Source organism: Protopterus annectens, chromosome 7.part1 (genome assembly GCF_019279795.1).
Source record: "Protopterus annectens isolate FY-2018-M chromosome 7.part1, PAN1.0, whole genome shotgun sequence".
Classification (NCBI taxonomy): Eukaryota; Metazoa; Chordata; order Ceratodontiformes; family Protopteridae; genus Protopterus; species Protopterus annectens.
In genome coordinates, this window is record NC_056740.1 from 367049210 (window position 1) to 367066275 (window position 17066).

The following is a 17066-nucleotide window of genomic DNA, read 5'->3' on the forward strand; positions in this document are numbered from 1 at the left end:
TACACAAGTCACATTAATTCTGAAAGACAGGCTAATGAGCAAAGAGCAGCAATCATATAAGGCAAAATCAGGGACATTCTGAAAAAAAAAAAAACAGGAACAGTATAATTTTCAAATATTGCTGTGATGCATTTAAAAGTTAAATGAACACAAAGTTTTGCATCAATGAGCATTTTCTGAACAATATGCAGTATGAAACTGTAATGTCTGGCATAACTGACTAACTATAATCCTCAGTGATTTACCAGAAAAATCAAACATTTCACAAGGGATGGGATACAAATATGAGACAAAATCAGGGACAGCTCAGAGGTATGTACCTTACGTACACCATGAAGAAACACCCTGCTAGCTGTGCACTGCTGCCTAATGTATGGCTACTAGCCAGGAGTTATAAAAAAAAAAAAAAACTTTTCTTTACTTTCCGCTACTGCATCCCACTCCAGTACTTATTTATACTGTTACTCCGATTGCAGCTACCCACTAATCCAAATTTTGTTTAAATCAGCGGGTTTTCTGCTCTCCCATCCCAATGAGTCATGGGATAGCAAAGAGCAGAAAGCTGCAATTGCTTCAGGATTATCTTTGTCTTTGTGATATACCTTTATTACTTGATTAGCTGCTATACTGTTACTGCATTTCAAACTATTCATTTAGATTATCTGTAGCTATTAGTTAACTGCATCTGGACTAATCAAGTTGGACAACTCATTGTTCATTGCTTGGCTAGCCACTGTTACTGCTTTCCTTATTGACCTTACATACTCTGTCACTATTACATTTGTTTTTTTGCACATTGTGACTAATACATTAGTCACAGCTCATTCGTATATCCTATAGCAATATCCTAGTTTATCACCTTTTTCCTTGCACAGTCAGGTATCCTGTTCTTAATCTATACCATACACCTTCATCTGTACTGGACAGTATGGAATCTCAGTCAGCTGATGTTCTTTGTGTTTCAGTGCTGCAGTCATCACATTTGGGTTATCCTGCCAGGGATAGCCCTCAGTCGGCCCGAATACCAGAGGCTTAGTATTTCTGCATCGGTTGCTGTGACTCCAGGACTGACGTCAGATCATCAAAGGTATAAAAACAGGCAGCCGACGCCATTACATCAGTCTTTCCTGCCGAGGAGACCGATGCAGAAGCAGTTCGAATGAGTGCCGGTTGGCTGCTACCTGAGTTTTGTTTCCAAATTGAAACTGAAGTCTTCTAAAGCTAAGTACCTCGTTGGGGATCCTATTTTCTTGCTCTAACCGATGTCAGAAAAAGTTAACAATTGTCTCACCTGTGGAAAGCAAATACCACACCGAGACTTCCATTCTTACTGTGTCACCTGTTTAGGCCCAGACCACGACGTCCCCTGCTGTCGCTTTTGTGCTTTGTTCAACGCTAGAACTCTACATCGTCAGGCCCTTATTGCAGCTAGATCTTTTCACTCTCAGTCCTCAAATTCTGATATGGCTTCAGTAAGCCTTCCGACTACCGATCTTCTGAAAAAACGTAAGGATAAAGACAGAGCCAGACCGCACAGATCCAAAACTACTGATGACACTTCCGTTAAGCTAGTCATCAGTTCTCCAGTCCTCAGTGAGGCGCTTTCGCAGCCCCTGATGCCCACTTCTGTGGATTTGCAGACTGCTACCAAGACCCTTTCGGAGTCCGGTATGCCACGTGACTCTTCTTCGACTAAGGATCCTTCGGATGTCTCTACCTTGGATGGGTCCGGAGCCGATGAGCAGGCACCGGCTTCCGAGGAAGTACTTCGCACTACCGATGCTTGACAAAGACCGATGACTTCTTTTGCGTCTTCAGTTCTTTCGAAAGCTACTGAGATTTTAAGGCCCAGGGCACTAACCACACCCAGAAAACCGACAATCCAAGCTCAGCCACCTGCTTCCTTGCCTCAGTCTCAAATGCTTAAAATGGCGGAAGACCTTATAATGCTTATTAGGGGAGGCCAGGCTACCCCTTCCAAAAGAAAAAGACTTGTCTCCAGTAGTTTTATCTGAACAGGAGTCCGATGACTCTGATGCTTCTGAATATGAAGATATGCAACCTCTCTCTGTTTATGATGATTCTGATGCAGGGGAATCCATCCCTTCAGCCTCTTCACCCGAGGACTTTTCCTTTGGGGAAACCCTACATAAGGGAGCATTTCCAATGGGTATGTCAGGACTATCCTCAGTCAAAAAAGAGACTCAGGGAATTCTTAGATTTACCATGGCACAGACCTCTGGCCATTCCTCCTGTCATGAATGTTGTGAATGATGTTTTTATGGAATCCAGTCTGACTCCTGACACCCTTCCTCCTGCTCCCAGGAAACCTGACAGGTACTATAGAGTCCCTAACTCTCACAAATTTCTTTTTAAAAATCCTTCTGCTGACCCCGAGGTCATCTTGCAAGGACCTAAAGGAATCAAAGCAGCTTCAGCTAAGAATCCCACCCCCTCGGACAGGGATTCCCAAGCATTAGATAGTTGGAGTAAAAAATATACACCTCTGCTACTCTTGCTATTAGAGCATTAAATTGTCAGTTCCATATGCTGAAATATCAACAGCATACCATGGAACTCCTCAAACAAAAAATATCTTCTTTTCCAGCATGTGCAGAAAATAAAGAGTTACAAGTTAATGCATTCTGCAAGTCAAGTAACTATGCACACCTTACAATGTGGTTTTGACGCCCTAGAAGCATCTTGCTGGGCAGCAGTCACTGCTTCTTTCCTTAGAAGTCATGCTTGGCTTAAGAAACAGACCTTGCCAGACCATGTCAAATCAAAATTATTGGATGCACCCTTGAACAAGACAACTTATTTGCCACCAAGGCAGAAGAGGTCTTGAAAAAGATTGACGAAAAAGCTAAATCTATGCAGACAGTTAAAGACTTCTTACAGGTACAGCCACCGAGGTTCAGTAGGCATTGCCTCTCCAAGCACTGGTCCTTTCCTGCCCCCTCCAGGCCAGCTCAGCCCAGACCCAGGGGAGGCAGACCCACCCAACAACAGCTCCAGGGAATGCAGAGATCTAAGTAATGGAGTTCCTCCTCTACAAAAACAGGGAGTGCAAGGCCACCCCCTAAGGTAAGACCTCACAATGACTTTGCACTACCACCCCTTCCCTCTGCCCACCTGATTGTGCCCCTAGGAGGAAAATTCTCCTTCCGCACAAACAACACCAACAGCACCATTACCAAAGACCGCTGGGTCCTCAACATAGTGTCCCAGGGATACAATTTTTTTTCAACACTCTGCCAACCCCAAAAGGGTTCTGAGACCTTCCTCCAAACCAGTGGACAGAGGATTAAATCAAGTCCTTTCCCTGCTCTCCATAAAGGCAACAGAGCATGTTCCTGCAGAACAGATAGGCCAAGGTTTCTATTCCCAGACTCTTCTTGGTATCCAGAAAAGAGGGCACATGGCGACCCATCCTTGATCTATCCATTCAAAACACCTTTCTGGTGATACCAAAATTCAAAATGCTGACCCTCCAGCAGCTTCTACCTATGCTTTCCAGGTATGCTTGGTTAGCCACCCTGGAATAAAAATAGGCCTACCTACACATCCCAATTAGGGAATCATGCATGAAATGCCTACGTTTCAGGGCAGGATCTATGCACGTTCAGTTCTCTGCACTTCCCTTTGGCTTATCTACAGCTCCCAGAGTATTCACAAAAATGTCTGTTTCCCACCATTACTTTTTGCAGACAAAGAATTATCCAAATTTACCCATACTTAGATGACTGCCTGATTCAGGCAGACAGTCAGGAAAAGCTGCTACAGCACCTGACCTTTGTAAAGGACCTACTGACCTCCCTGGGGTATATTATCAATGAAAAAGAAATCAAAACTAGTCCCCACACAAAAAATTGTATTCCTGGGAGCAAGCCTGGACACAGCATCCCAGATGTCATTCCTTACTCCAGAAAAATAAGCCTACCTGACAGACTACTTCTCTCAACTAGCCACCAGAACCCAGTTAACCACAAGAAAAATCATGCAAGCTCTAGGGTTCATGGCCTCTTGTATTCTACTCATTCCATATGCCAGACTGTATATGAGGAAACTACAATGGTACCTAAAAAAAAAAGCCTTTGGTGTCAGCACTCTCAAGACCTGGAAACTCTTATACCAATGATACCTTGTCTAAGGAAAGATTTTCTTTGGTGGGCAGCAGCACGCAACCACAACAAGGGACTTTCCTTTTCACAACCCCACGCCACTCAGACCCTCACCACAGATGCATCAGACTATGCCTGGGGTGCTCACCTGGATGGCAGGTGCATTCAGGGCCAATACAGCCCAAATCAAATACATCTGCACATCAACTAAAAACAGATGTTAGCTGTTCTGCACGCCCTGACAACTTTCAGATCCCTACTCTCCCCGGGGCCTCTACTGATCAAAACAGACAACACGACAGTGATGTGGCATATCAACAAGCAGGGAGGGACTTAATGTTATCCTCTCTGCAGGTTTGCCATGACCCTCTGGCACATGGCCTCAGCCAATGCAACTACACCTGCTATAACAATTCCTGCCAGGCTCTTTAAACTCTCTGGCAGACAACTTAAGCAGAAACCTGCTAGACCCACACGAGTGGCAGCTAGACCACAAAACCTTCATCCTTGTAACCCAAAAACGGGGCACACCAAAGGTTGACCTCTTTGCCTCCCACTCCAATCATCAGCTCAGCAAATTCTGCACCAGGGAACCTCACAGGAAAGCCTGGAAAGTTTGATGCTCTATCCTTCCAGTGGGTAAACCTCTCGGTCTATGCATTTCCCTCCTCTACCAGCCCAGCACGGCTCGGAAGAGGAACCACAGAAGGGGAAATGGACTCAAGTGGCTCTGGAACTGACTGGGTCAGAGCCAACAGCATTTTTGGTAAGGCAGATGACTTCAGGAGTCTCAACACTACTCTCTCCACATCTTCTTCTGATAGGCTCCTGTAAGATCTGGAAGACATTGTGGGAGATCTAGACCGCTGTAAGATAAGGGACCTTAATGTTGGGGAGACCAGCAAAGGATCTCTAGACTGGCTCTGATGTCTGCTATCAGTGGTCGGCTCCGAACTGCCTGGGGCCAATACTGTAGCCATAGTAGCTATGCCCTTGATCGGTTCTGAAATAAGTGGAGCTGAGGAGGGTGAAAACTTGTCTGGTTTCTACATTTTGGGAGGCAGTTCCGAGACACCAGATGGCACCGGGGAATGCATCTTGGAAGGTTTAGCCTTTTCTTTCTTGGATCCATGCGATTTAGAGGAGGAAGATGAACTGGCCAAATCTTCCTCAAAGGAAGGTTTAAGGAGACCTTTTAATATTAGTTTATTCTTCCTCTCCTGTAATACCCTGGCACTGAAAGAATGACAAACCAAACATGTTTCTTATAGGTTCATAGGTTCATACTAGGCTATCTGCCCAAGGACATTTATAAGCCTAACCCATAGTTATGTGGCTTTCGCCACCCCTTTAGTTTGAATAAAAACTATGCCTATCATTTTGCTGTGCCTCTGTCAAGCAGTGACACTGAAGTAATCCCTGGGGTATATCTGCGATCTCCCATCCATTGGTCAAGATTCCTCTTGAACAAGGCCAGTGAGGTGCTCTGCCTCACATGTACTGGGATTCTGTTCCACAACATAGGGAGTCTCTGGGTGACGAATCTGTCCCTCCAGCACGTTCTATTTATAACCGTGTCAAGGTTTAAGTCTCCCGCCCTTGTGGTTCTGAGGGATCTAGATTTTTTGAGGTGAAGCATATTCATCAAATCTGGGTTTGACATGGCCTTATATGTCAGGCACAGGTCACCTCTGAGCAAGCGGTATGAGACTGAATAGAGCTGGAGTTCTTTCAGTCGGGCAGCATAAGACATATTTTTGAGACCCTTTATTCTTTTGGTGAGGAACTTTTGGGGCCTTTCAAGCTGCAGCAGGTGTCTGGTCAGATACATTCCGAACGGGGCACTGTACTCAATCATAGGTCTAATGAGTGATGAGTACAGGGGGACGATGACCTCCCTTGATCTAGATGTGAATCCCTTCATGATCAGGTGGGCGATATAGAAGGTTTTCCTAACTACTTTAGCAACATGAGTGTCAAGCGAAGGCTACTGTCAACCTGGGTCCCCAGATCCCTGATGACTTTTTCTGTGCTCAGTGGATTGCCACCTATATGGTAGCTAGGGGTAACCTCCCTTGATCTAGATGTGATGTGATCTAGATGTGAATCCCTTCATGATCAGGTGGGCGATATAGAAGGTTTTCCTAACTACTTTAGCAACATGAGTGTCAAACGAAAGGCTACTGTCAACCTGGGTCCCCAGATCCCTGATGACTTTTTCTGTGCTCAGTGGATTGCCACCTATATGGTAGCTAGGGGTAACCTTGTTTTTCCCGAAGGGTATGACTATGCATTTTTTGGCGTTTAACTTCAGGCCATGGCTCTGGCACCAGTTATCCATTTCTGTGAGGCCCTTCTGGAGGATATCTGTGTCAGATGTGTTTTCGACTATGGCGCCCAGTTTGCAGTCATCTGCAAACTTTGTCAGCCATAACCCTCCTGTGTTTGCTTGTACTTCAGAAAAGTAGATGCCGAACAAGAGTGGACCCAGGACTGAGCCCTGTGGGACACCACTTGTGACAGGCTTTGAGTCTGACATGGCTCCAGCAACTCTGACCCTGTGGGTTCTGTCACTTAGCCAGTTTGCAACCCATCTTGTGATGTATGGGTTTACATTCAAGCTGATGAGTTTTTCGATGATACCTGAGTGGGGTATTGTGTCGAAGGCCTTTGCCAGGTCGAGGTAGACTGTATGGACTGCCTTTCCCTCATCAATGGCCTTGGTGACTGTCTCGAAAAAGTCAACCAAGTTTAAGAGGCAGGATCTGCCTTTGACAAAGCCAAACTGGGTTGGATCCAAAGTCTGCAAGTTCCCTATGTCTTTATTTATGAGTTCCATTATGATCCTCTCCATGGCTTTGCAGATAAGGCTTGTCAAGCTAATGGGGCGGTAATTTCCAGGGTCTGTGGAGGCACCGCCCTTATGAAGTGGGACCACAGTCGCCGTGCGCCACTCCTTGGGTACGTATCCTGAGGTGAGGCTAAGGTTAAACAGCTGTCCTAACTGTGGGTTTAATTCCTCGTTGAGTTCGTGAAGCACACAGCCGGGGACACCATCCGGTCCCATGGATGCTGTGTTTTTTGCCTTAGTGAGGGCAGTTCTCACCTGGGCGTTGGAGATGCTTGGGGGGCTACAATCCTCTGGAATAGATATCTCTCCTTTTGGGGGGGAGGGGGGGGAGAAGTTTGCACTGAATCTGTCAGCCAGTATGTTGGCAATGTGTGTAGGTTCAGTAATTTTCACATCATTTTGAACTAATTCTGAGCATATCTGGGAGTTTCCTCCTAGGTTTCTAACATAGCTAAAGAAGGCCTTATGATTGTCTTTAGAGTCCTTGGCGATTTTTCTCTCAAAATTTGCCTTGGATGATTTTATGAGAGCTCTTAGTTTTTTACTTATAATGATCAAAGGTGTCTTACCTTTCAAGGATTTTGCTCTATCTTGTAGTAGCTTCCTCCTTTTGTTGTAGAGCTTGTTTATGGCTGGGGTCCACCAGACTGGACGCTTGCCTTTGGTACAGAGAGTCTTAGTTTTGTTTGGGATTGCCTGATCCATGCAGTCCTGTAGGTGCTGGTAGAAGGCATTTGTAAGTGATTCAGCGGTTTGAGTAATGTTTACCACTGGCTCAGGGGCCTTAAAGGAGACCACACTAGTTTTAGAAGTGTGAAATCGGCTTTTGAGAAGTTTTTCACTGTGGTCTTTTTTGTTTCAGGTGGGGGCGGGATGAGGACCTCCAGCGAGATTAGTTTATGATCTGATCTCACCAGTGAGGGGTATACTTCCGGTGTTGAACATTTTGATCCCATGTTCGTGATGATGAGATCAAGTATGTTTTCTCCTCTTGTGGGGATGGTGACTAGTTGTTCCATGGCACTTGAGTTTATGAACTCCAGGAATCTTTGGGTTAGAGTGTTCGGGCTTGAGTAGTGTTCCCAGTCTATATTAGGGTAGTTGAAGTCACCTAGTATGATGGTGTTTGGAGATACATTTATCCCCTCCAATGTTTTCAGGAAGGCCATGCGAGGTTCCAGAGTTTGAGAGGGTGGCCTGTAACATGCTACAAATTGCAGAGCAGTCTTGCCTATGGTTAATTGCACCTGGATGGTCTCCGATGCATCGTGCGTTGCCACCAACCTTGAGGTGTGGGTGTCCTTTATGAATATGGACACCCCCCCCTCCTTTCTTGGTGTTGTCCGGATTTTGGGGCCGGAACGCATGATATGAGGTGAAACCTGTTAGTGCTGGGGTGCTCTCAGGAGCCTTGAACCAGGTTTCTGTCACAGCACAGACATCGATGTTCTCCATATTGAGAAGGGCCTCGAGTGCGTGCCTCTTGAGACTGAGACTTCTGGCATTGAGCAGCATTACCCTTAGTTTTTTTCCTTTTTGGTGTTCTAGGGTGGTAGGTTTAGAATTTGAGCCTTGCCTAAAAAAGGCACTATGGGGTGGCAAGAGCCTTTGCCAATATCCGGAAGCCCAGGGGTGACAGGTGCAAGCCGTCCCTTGCGAAGCAGCGTGGCTTGTCCAGCATGTCATCCCAGGCAGACAGACATTGGATCCCCTTTGAATGACACCAGACTTTAAGCCAATTATTAAAGCTGATCATCTTATCACTGTATTGTGGCATCATTCTAGGTGAAGGTAGGATACTGCTCAAGGTCAGGGTCATACCTGCCTGGGCTACATAATCAGAGAGCTCCTCGATGTCCCTTTTCATGTAGTCCAAGGAGGTACGTCTCAGGTCGTTGACACCAGCGTGGACAATGACTGAGTCGTACTTGTACCTGCTGTTGAGAGACCTGAGTGCTTGCATTATGTGGCGGATTCTAGCGCCCGACAGGCAGCTTACTGTGACCTTCTCCTTATTCAGTCTGGTGAGCGGGACGTCAGTGTATCTGACTATGGAATCCCCAATGACAAGTGTGTCTGGCATTTTGTTTGGCCTTAAGGGCTGTGACTGTTTGACACTCTGACTGTGTGGTCTATGTGTTGCATGTGTTGGGTCGTGAGGTGGTAGTTGTTTGGGTGTCTGCTTTGGTGGCCTCTGCTGTTTTGGTAAGTTTTTGATCAGAGCCTCCGAGTATGTCTTTGTGTGAGTATGTGTATGATTTGAAGTTGTGATGGTACCATGTGTGACTGGGTATGTATTGTGTGTGGTTACCTTCTCCTCCTGTCTGGTCTTGCCAGTCCTATGTTGAGAGAGCTCAGCCTCCAGTTTGGCCGTATAGTTGCATCTCTTGCATGTATTTGTGTTTTGTGGGAGAAGGAGAGGATTGTCTGTGTACATGAGGCAATTGTAACATTGCCTCAATATTCCCAGGTTCACCAGTTGAGCTGTAGAGGACACTAGCAACTGATCCCTCGACATACTAGAAGTAGTAGATAAAGAGACTTTCAAAGGACTCGGGAAGTGGGTTTTAGGCTGGTGGGGTACTATCTATAATAAGAGTGCTTTATCAAGGTGCAAGTACTGTAGGAGTAAGTGCTAGGCTTTACAGATAGAGAATAGTCTACTTGGGAATGAAGTAGAGATGAACTTTTCAGTTATAGGATATGCTGGTTAGATCAGCAGTACAGCTCGAGGAAGGTAGTTCTAAGGGAAAATTTGAAGAGTGGAATTTAGATGGCGAATAGTTTAACCTTGTTTAACCGCGCTGCTCTTGTGTGCAACAGTGGCAACTCAGCTAAATCAGCTAACGTGTTTAGCGTGTTTTATAGCAGGGGCTGAAGGGAGCTAGGAATTGGCCCAAAACGACCAATGGACTACTAGTTTCTGGCTGAAACTTCACCAAATCGGACAAAAGGCGCTTAGTGCTTCCCACTCCCACTGGTAAGCAAAGAAACTTCCCTCCTTCCTAATAAGGCAATGGATCAGTAACAGGAACTAAAAACAAAGCCCAGGGATCAGCAACTCTGAAACTGGACTACTCTAGTTCAGTAAGGCGGGAAAACAAGAGATTTTTTGTTTTATTACAGAGATAAGGAAAAAAACAGACAGTAAATGCTATAAATGCTGTAAATCGGCTAGCGCACTTTAGTGTGTAGCCTACAGAAACAATTTGCAACAATTAGTAACTTAAAGAGCAATAAACAGTGTAAAATGCAGAAATCACTTAAAGTAGCAGTAAAACAGGCGAAATGCAGTCGCTAGCTTAATAACAGTGGGAAAGCCACAAAAAATACTTATATCTGGTAGAAAGTTTCTTGTAAATGGATGGTTTCTAGGCAATACACACAGTTACTGTGGCCATCGGTAATAGACATCTTCTGTGAGCATTTCACACATTTCTTAAACCCCAAGGGTTTATGATCTTTTGCCTCCTTAGACATAGCACTGAAGATGCAGCAAAAGGACACAAGCCAAACTCCCAAAGAGGACTAGGTCCTCTAACTTAAACGGGCCTAGCCCTTACCGCACTAACGATCACACAACCATGAGGACTAGGTCCTCTAACTCAAACGGGCCTAGCCCTGGGTAGAAAAAGAAAAAGAGAAACCTAGGTCCTCTAACTCAAACAGACCTAGAAAGGATGACAGAAAAGTATGAATTAGCAAATATACTCACACACACACACACACACACACACACACGCACGCACGCACGCACGCACACACACACACACACACACACACACACACACACACACACACACACACACACAGACACACACACGGAAGAGGCCTCTAGACAAAACTATGCCTTAGAATTGAGAAGGGTTGAAAAATCAGGAACCCTTGTAAGCTAAGGTAAAAATCTGACAAATAACTTGGCGGATTACTCCAAAAATAATTAGCTAAGCTAATAACACTGCACACTAAGAACACTAAATAGCTAAGCTAATAACACACTCTAAAGAGCACTGTACACAGAAAGTTAAATTGGGCGCAAGGCGCGCCTTAAGCACTAAATATCAAACTGATAAACTACCAATTGTCTAAACTAAACTAGCACAGTAAATAACAACCAGGGGCAAACGCCTGGCAAATAGAATGAAACTGGCACACTGGATACCAAGGAGAACAACAAGGCCAACGGCCAACCAGTTCTCAACAATAATTCACTAAACAGAAGAAAAAGGTACTGCAGTTGACTAAATTACTCTAATGATAGAAAACAACACTAGCAAAGGCTATATAATTCGAAAGTCATGCTGTAAAATAGCAAAAAGTAGCAAAATGTTTTAAACTTAGCCACGGCCAAGAAGAAGCACATCTGAACTCGACGACGTAGCAAATGAGATCTGGGGATTATACTGGTGCACCATGGGATACCTACCTAGCCATGAGCCAAATAGAAGACATTGAGCTTGCGAAAAGGCCGAGTTGGAGCCGAGGATCGGCTCCAAACTCATATGAAAGAATGAAGGCGAGATAGGACTACAGAACATCATTTCTTTAACTATGTTAGGAAGTTAAGAACTAACTCCCAATAGTGTTCAAAGCTAGTCCACAATAACACTACACTCTCTAACCGAAAGGAAATATCTAACATCCTAGCTGGCAAATCTAGTGCAAATTTTACTCTACCCACAGTTATAGCTATCCCACAGGTTCCACAATCCCAGTCACTCTCTTTAATTACTATGGAATGAGTTCTCTCAGCCCTTTCAAAAAACAAGAATACTTCTTCCATGGGCCCTGACAACATACCAGGTTGCCTGATTATCAGTGCCAAATATGGCCTTTCTGAACCCCTACTTAAGCTCTTAATCTAAGCCTCTACACTGGTTACATTCTTGAAGCCTGGAAAACAGCCATTGTAATTCCATTACACAAGGGTGGCCCAACCATGAACCCTGGTAACTATAGACCCGTTAGTCTCTCTAGTCTCATGTGTAAAGCTATGGAGTGCATTATCTCAGACTTCACTAATCTGGACAATGAAAATCTCTTAACCTTGAACCCTCATCAATCTGGCTTTAAGAAAGAAGGTCCTGCCTCATTAACCTCATTCATTTCTTTGAAAAAGTATCTGATGCAGTGGATAGTGGTTATGCAGTGCATACAGCATATCTAGACCTGGTCAAGGGCTTTGACACTATTCCACATACACGCATTATTGATAGACTTGTAATTCATTCATATATCCATCTACCCACAACCCTTTTTCCCATTTTGCATATGGGGTCTGGGTGTACACTTGCTGATAATACCTTATCTTTTGACCATCAAGTCTCCACAGTAGTTTAGAAAGCCTTTTACTCGTCCCATCTAATTTACAAAGGCATCTCCACTAGATCCAAAGAAGTATTAATTCTCCTTTATTCATATCTTATCAGACCCATTATTGAACATAATCCACCTTTTGGCATGCATTTAAATAAATAAGAAGTTATGTACTCACCATAACGTTCCATCTGAGTAGGTATCTTCATTTGTCTGCAACCTATGAGATACGGATCCGATCTCGGATCCGAGCCGGCGACTTCTATCATAGCATAGATCCGAGCTCCTAGCTCCTCCCCTTACCCATAATCCCCTGCCTACCCTGACTGACCTCAGATCAAGTTTGCCCCATAGCACAGCTGATAAAAGTGTCCCAAAGGGAACATATGCTAATAACCACAAGAACGATCATTTTGGTCAGGGGGAAGGAGGGGGGGATGGTTGCAGACAAATGAAGATACCTACTCAGATGGAACGTTATGGTGAGTACATAACTTCTTAATCTGAAGTAGGGACTTCATTTGTCAGCAACCTTTGGGACAGAGTCCCCAGCTACCTAAATCTTGGGTGGCCTTCATGGAAGGATATTCCGGAGCACCGCAGAGCCAAAGGATGCCCTACCTCGGGAGACAACATCTATTTTATAGTGGCTGATAAAGGTGTGAGATGAAGCCCAAGTGGCTGCGGAACAAATGTCATCCAGTGGAACCCTAGCTTGAAAGGCCGCAGATGTGGCAACGGCCCTTGTAGAATGAGCATGGACTCCTTGAGGTGCAGGCCTTCCTGAGCTCTGATATGCTAAAAGAATACAACTCGAGAACCATCGAGAGAGAGAAACTTTAGAAACTGGCTTTCCGAAATTACTTTTGGCAAAGGAGATAAACAACTGATTGGATTGCCTATGATCAGCAGTTCTATGAATATAAAAACGTAGTTGTCTGTGTACGTCTAAGGAATGCAGCTTGTACTCTCCTTTGTTTTGAAAGTTGGGGAAAAACACTGGAAGATTGATAGATTGATTGATGTTCGCTTTGGAAGATACCTTAGGTAGAAAGGAAGGATTGATCCTGAGGTAATCCCTATCCGGGTGAAAGACCAAATATGGTGGTTTGACACAAAGAGCTTGCAATTCCGACACTCTTTTGGCTGAAGTTATGGCCACCAAAAAGGCTGTCTTCCAAGAGAGAAATTTGAGATCAACCGTGGCCGCTGGTTCGAAGGGGGGACCAGTCAAGGCCTGTAAGACTAAGGATAAATCCCATGTAGGTACCACCTCTTTGACTGGAGGACTAAGGAGGAAGGTACCCCTGAGGAAGGTCTTACACAGTTTGGAAGTGATAAGAGGGCCAGACTCTTGCCCCACGTGATAGTATGAGATTGCTGCAAGTTGTACCTTGACTGTGGAAGAACTAGCCCCCTGGTGAAAGAGAGAGGTTAGAAAATCTAGAACCGACGCTATCAGGGCTGTAAAAGGGTCTAAACGACGGTGTTCTGCCCAAATGGTGAAGCGTTTCCACTTACTGTGATAAACCTTCCTGGTGGAAGGCTTGTGAGCTGCTACAAGAATGGCTTAGACAGGTGATAAGATCCCGGGAGTCCTTATGAGGAGTGGAACTGGAGCAACCAAGCCGTCAGCTTGAGGTTGACAAGGTTCAGAGTTGGAAGATCGAGAGGGTGAGAAATGAGATCCGGGAGGGGATCCAGAATCCATGGTGGATACACTAGGTGAGACCATAGGTAAGGGAACCACGTCTGACGAGGCCAGAATGGGGCAATGAGGATCATCTTGCTCCCCAACTGCCTGGCTTTCTGTAATAATTTCAACATCAGGGAAAGAGGAGGGTAAGCATAAAGCAGACCGAGAGGCCAAGCATGAACTAGAGAGTCTCTCGGGGACTCACCCAGAGGGGGGATCAGAGCGAAGTAATCGTTGCATTTGGTGTTTGAAGGAGAGGCAAAAAGATCGCAACAAGGTTGCCCCCATCGGGCAAATACTTGCTCTGCAACTCGAAGGTTGAGAGACCATTCTTAAGGAGTCAGGATAGTACGACTGAGCCTGTCTGCTAGAATGTTGGACCGTCCCGGAATGTGCATTGCTATGAGAAAGCGGTTGGTGGAAATCGCCCATTCCCACACTATCAAGGCCTCGCGGCAAAGGGGGTAAGACCTGGTTCCCCCTGTTTGTTGATGTACCAGACGACTGACATGTTGTCTGTCTGTACTGCAATCGTCCCTACCGGAAGAGAGTTCTGTAGTGCCTGTAACGTCAAAAGCACCACCCTCATCTCTAGGACGTTAATATGCAAAGAGGTCTCTACGTCGTTCCACGTGCCTTGGACTGTCCTGCCTGAAAAATGCCCCCCCCCACCCCAGGCGAGAAGCATCCGTAGTCACTGTGTCGACTGGCGGTGGTAGTGAGAAGGGACGTCCTGTGTGGAGATTGGGAGACTGGAGCCACCACACGAGCGACCTTCTGCAAACCTTGCTTAAGGAAATGGGATGAGACAGGGGGTTGCGAGACAGGGACCATTGTACCTGGAGGGTCCACTGCAGGACCCTCATGTTCAACCGGGCCAATGGCAGCAGAGGGACTGCAGCCACCATAGATCCTAAGGCCCTCAGGACCAATTCCGCCGAAGGAGTTTGCAGTTGAAGGATGGCCTGCACGTGCAACATCAGGTTCCAAAGCTGATCTGGAGTCAAGAACGCAAGCATCTGTCTGGAATCCAGTCTCGCCCCTATAAAATCCAACACCTGTGTAGGGATCAGAGAGGATTTGGTCATGTTGATGGTTAATCCTAATAGTGGAGCCAGACTGAGGAAATAATCCCTGCATGAACAAAATAGATGCCTTGTTGGGGCCGTAAGGAGCCAGTCGTCCAGGTATGGAAAGACCTGAATTCCCTGGAGTCTCAGGTGGGCCGCTATTATCGCTAGAACTTTGGTGAACACCCTGGGGGCTGAGGTGAGGCCGAAGGGGAGGGCCCTGAATTGAAAGTGACTGGCTCCCAGCCGGAAGCGGAGAAACCTCCTGGAACGCCTGTCCACTAGAATGTGATAGTACGCATCCTTGAGGTCTATGGAGCACATCCAGTCATCCTCCCGCAATAAGGGGAGGACGGATTGCAATGTGACCATTCGGAACTTTTCTTTGGGTACCGCCAGGTTTAGGAGAGAGAGGTCGAGGATGGACCTCAAGTCCCCCATCTTTTTTGGCACCAGAAAGAACCTGGAGTAAAACCCTGATCCGATTTGATCTGGGGGGGGATGGGCTGGATGGCTCTTTTTTGCAGAAGCTGCTGAATTTCTGCAGCAGCCACCTCCCTCTGACTGGGTGGTACGTCGGGGAGGCCTCTGATTCTGGGGGTTATGATAAAGGGAATTTGGTAACCTCTGGATATAATACGAAGCACCCAGCAATCCGTTGTTATGGACTCCCACATTGCTAGTTGCCTCGAAAAATGCCCCCCGACTGCCTCCAGAGTGGAGCAGCCGGGTAACCCCTCAGGGGTTCTGTGTGGGCCTCTCAGAGAACGGTTCCCTGGACCCAAAATTCCTGGGACCCCCTCTGCCTCTGGGGTGGTGTCCTCCCTGTCCTCCTCTGCCACGAGAGGACTGGTTGTCCTGAGCAGACTGGGATTGATGCGATTTTCGGAACCACATCTTCTTCTGACCCTTTTGGTTCTTGGAAAAAGACCTCTGGGGCACAGAGAAGCGGACTCCGACGGCAGACAAGGTCTTCCTGTCTTTCTCACTCTGGACAAGAGTGTTGCGAATGGTTTTGCCGAACAGTGCAGAACCATCAAAAGGGGCATTCGCGAATGACGCCTTAAAGGGTTCCGAGAAGTCACAGTGATGGAGCCAGGCCTGTCTCCTCATGACAAGCCCGACTCCACCTGCTCTAGCGGCTTCCTCCGTAGCATGAGACAACAGCCGCATAGAGGTGTTAGAAATAGAGAAGAGGGTGGCCATTCGGTAGGAGTACAGATCCTTGTCTCCCTCCGACATGGACCCTGGGGGGGGAGCAGCGTATTCCTTAATTAGATTCTGCTGCATCAGAATAACGTGTGCCATGTAGTTCAAGGCCCTCATAGAGAAGGTCGCTGAACTGAAGGCCCACTTCCCAAGACGGTCCATCGCGCGAGACTCCTTGCTCGGAGGATGAACCGTGGGGCTCTCCTGAGCCAACTCTTTCTTGGTGGCTGCAGCCACCAATATGGCATCCACAGGGGGACCTCTGCTCCAGTGTGATCTCTCTGCAGGGGGGCTCAAAATTTTGTCAGGGCGCTTGGGGATTGGCTCTATGGTGTCCGGTTCTTTCCAAGCCCTAGTGGATATGAGATCCACCAAGGGGTCGGGTGGAGGGGACACTCAAGAGGTAGATGGTCCTGTCTCAAACGCCTCAAGGAATACGGGCTCATCAGAGGAAGCCTTGGGGGCAGACCACCCACCCCTGATTTTGAGCATTTCCATGATGTCTCCGAAGGAGACATCCTCGGAGGGTGACCTAGGGGAGCCTTCCCCTTCATCTAAGTCCGAATCTTCGGTGAGACTCTCAGGGGAGTCTATGTGCCTCCTCTTGCACTTTGCCTTGTGAGGAATCTCCTCGGGGAGGCTGTCCGAGGAGTCCTCACGGACTGTATCTTGTTCCACTGAAACTCCTAGAGGCGCTGAGGCAGGCTGTCCCGAGGGCCAGATGAGGGGAGCCAGGACCAGATGAGAAGGAGTGTGGGAGGGAGCAGAAGCCAGGACCAGAGGCCTGGAAGCACTCGACA

General features: G+C 46.6%; 1 protein-coding gene across 1 annotated transcript in view; it reads right to left on the minus strand.

Moving 5' to 3' along the window:
* The window catches only part of ACOX2 (acyl-CoA oxidase 2), a 1215466-nt gene that overhangs the window by 567388 nt on the left and 631012 nt on the right, over positions 1-17066 (minus strand). The gene's annotated exons all lie outside the window — the stretch shown is intronic.